At 41.5% G+C, this 3,266-nt stretch overlaps 1 protein-coding gene across 1 annotated transcript in view; it reads left to right on the top strand.

Moving 5' to 3' along the window:
• The first annotated feature begins 1,533 nt into the window (after positions 1 to 1,533).
• The window catches only part of LOC107568264 (E3 ubiquitin-protein ligase RNF13-like), a 35,891-nt gene continuing 34,158 nt past the window's right edge, over positions 1,534 to 3,266 (top strand). The window contains exon 1 of the mRNA XM_016254199.1: positions 1,534 to 1,700. The gene's annotated coding sequence lies outside the window, so the exon portion shown is untranslated. The remainder of the gene's footprint in view (positions 1,701 to 3,266) is intronic.

Genomic DNA, 3,266 nt, shown 5'->3' with positions numbered 1-3,266 from the left:
TGGTTTATGCTGGTCCTTTGCTGGTTTAAACTGGTCCTTTGCTGGTTTAAGCTGGGACTTTACTGGTTTATGCTGGTCCTTTGCTGGTTTAAACTGGTCCTTTGCTGGTTTAAGCTGGGACTTTACTGGTTTATGCTGGTCCTTTGCTGGTTTAAACTGGTCCTTTGCTGGTTTAAGCTGGGACTTTACTGGTTTATGCTGGTCCTTTGCTGGTTTAAACTGGTCCTTTGCTGGTTTAAGCTGGGACTTTACTGGTTTATGCTGGTCCTTTGCTGGTTTAAACTGGTCCTTTGCTGGTTTAAGCTGGGACTTTACTGGTTTATGCTGGTCCTTTGCTGGTTTAAACTGGTCCTTTGCTGGTTTAAGCTGGGACTTTACTGGTTTATGCTGGTCCTTTGCTGGTTTAAACTGGTCCTTTGCTGGTTTAAGCTGGGACTTTACTGGTTTATGCTGGTCCTTTGCTGGTTTAAATGGGTCCTTTGCTGGTTTAAGCTGGTCCTTTGCTGGTTTAAGCTGGTACTTTACTGGTTTATGCTGGTCCTTTGCTGGTTTAAGCTGGTCCTTTGCTGGTTTATGCTGGTCCTTTGCTGGTTTAAACTGGTCCTTTGCTGGTTTAAGCTGGTACTTTACTGGTTTATGCTGGTCCTTTGCTGGTTTAAATGGGTCCTTTGCTGGTTTAAGCTGGTCCTTTTGCTGGTTTAAGCTGGTCCTTTGCTGGTTTATGATGGTCCTTTGCTGGTTTAAAGTGGTCCATTGCTGGTTTATGCTGGTCTTTTGCTGGTTTAAGATGGTCCTTTGCTGGTTTAAGCTGGTCCTTTGCCAGCACATGACCAGCATAAACCAGCATCCCAGTGTCAAAACATACCTAACCAGCATATGCTGTTTTTTTCAATAGGGAAATGTAATGTTTCAGAACAAAAAAACGTCCCATAAACACTGTTATTGTACTAAAGTTTTGAGAATGTTAAAGACCGGATAACTTTGCACGAACTTTCTGTTAACGTCACTGGAAAGACAACCTTGCTCAAATGTCAGAATGCCAAAATTCTGAGAACGTTCCCTGTTAGCTGGGTTTGTGAGGAAACGACCTGCTAGCATGATTTCAGATAAGCTGATTCTACATGTGGACGCTAAAGGGCGCTGTGTGTCGTTTGGTCAACAGAGAGCTAGAATAAGAAATAGAACAGGATTTAGCATTTAGCTTAGCAGCTGAGGTAGTACATGTTTAAATAGTAATTCTCATATTTTAACGACACAGTGTGTAATTTCAGGCTGTTACACTGTTCTCGGTGTAATAATTATAGTAAACAATTACCCAGCAACGGTTTACCTGACACTCAGACTGGACCACTCACAGCTGTTTGTGAAGATTACACAATACATCCTCGAAATTAAATGGCACAAAAATGTATTCAAACGTCTTACATAAGACAAATATGCGCCCTTCTCATATTCAACAATAAGTTTGCGTTTAGTCAGTCAGTTTGAGTTGATTCTGCCTCTGTGCGCTAGAGAGCGGTGTGTGTGTGTGTGTGTGTGTGTGTGTGTGTGTGTGTGTGTGTTAGGATCACTGTTGATATTCTGGCCTGCCAGACGGTATGAGGTCGCACGAAGCAGTCTGAAGCACCAAGTTTCACTCTAATGTAACGCCATCGGGGTTTATTATCTTCCTGGACTACAGAACACCGTCTAATGTAATGGTAAGTCGCTGATGCAGTTGTGATTGTTCATCTTTCTGTTTGCTGATTGAGGTTCAGTCACGTCGTTGCATGATAGTTTACTGCTCTCTTTGATCGCGGTCGTTTTCTCCTTTGGCGTGTCAGTGTGAATATCGAGATATATGTATGTATACTGTGGTGCCATGCTGTAGATTCAAAGCAGATGGAGTAAAGCTAAGTTCATCCGGGTTGTGTTGACTGTTAGCTAGCGTGCTAATACAACCAAAACCATTGTGATTCAGAACATAACGAATCAGTTAGTAAATAGTAAATAAAGCAGATGTCAGTTAAACGAGGTTGAATTTTATGTTTATGTAATCGTGGACCTTTTTTTTTTGTTTGTTTTTTGCAGCCCGTTGTCTGTACAATATGCTGTTCTGAGAATAAAAAGGACGTTTTTACATCACGTGAGTGAATTAGATTAGATTTAAAACTATAAAAAGAATAATAACATATGGAAAGGGTTTATTTGCATTTAGATTTAGTCATTTAGCTGACGCTTTTATCCAAAGCGACTTACTAATGAGGACAAAAAAGCAGTCAAAACTAACAAAAGAGCAACAATATAAGTGCAAATGACAAGTCTCGGTTAGCCTAACGCAGTACACGTAGCAAATTATTTAGGGTTGAAGGTTGAAATATAGTTTTGTATGCATTGAATACTAAATCTAAATGTAGCTAAATAAAGACTATATAAATATAAGATGCTCTTGCCCCGCCCCGTTTAACTTATTTTTACGCTACGAGCGATTTTTTGTACCCCGATTTACAGTGTTTTTTGTTCTAATTTATTGCATCTTTAATTTATTATAATATCCATATTTAACAGAGTTTAGTAAATTGAAAATTGCTACTGTTACTACTTTAATTCAGCGATATCCCAGAAAGCAGCCAGTTTCAACCCAGATCCGGCCCACATCTGGCCCGCGTGGATTTCACACGGGCCAGATGTGGGCCGGTGTTGTGGCGAAATCTGCACCCCTGCCAGATTATGCACCCCCTCATTGAAGTCGCTACCTGTTTGCCTAATCCCAACCCCACCCCTAATCCTAACCCCTACCCCACACCTAAACCTACCAATACTAGGGGGTGCATAATCTAGCAGGGTGCAAATTTCGGCACTACATCCCGGATATGGGCCAACAATTTAGTTCCAGAACTAAATGTACGGTACTAAAGTACTGGGACGATTTTGCGCGAACTATTTCCCAGTACCATTTAAAGGGTTACATTCGCACCGAGAGTGTGTACTAAGGAAGTGACGTAAGCCGGTCGACACCATCGTCATTTGTGCGCGGCGTTCAACAACAGAAACAAAGAAGAACAACATTAACAACAGGAGGATGGAGGACGCTGTGATTGGAGCTGTGTTTTTGTTGTGTCTCGCGGGTTTCACAATAATAAACATGGAAAGTCGACGTATACATAAAGCGATTGAAAGGAGGACTAAGAATCTCCAACGACAACTGGCAGTGCTACATTTGCTACAAGTGCCTGCACTTCAGCGTCCGTCCATCTATCGCTGTTCTCCATACTTGCGAAATAAGT

The sequence above is a fragment of the Sinocyclocheilus grahami genome, unplaced genomic scaffold, assembly GCF_001515645.1.
Source record: "Sinocyclocheilus grahami isolate Dianchi unplaced genomic scaffold, SAMN03320097.WGS_v1.1 scaffold1229.1, whole genome shotgun sequence".
Lineage (NCBI taxonomy): Eukaryota > Metazoa > Chordata > Actinopteri > Cypriniformes > Cyprinidae > Sinocyclocheilus > Sinocyclocheilus grahami.
Note: the sequence above shows the minus strand (reverse complement) of the source record. Positions and strands in the feature narration are given on the sequence as shown.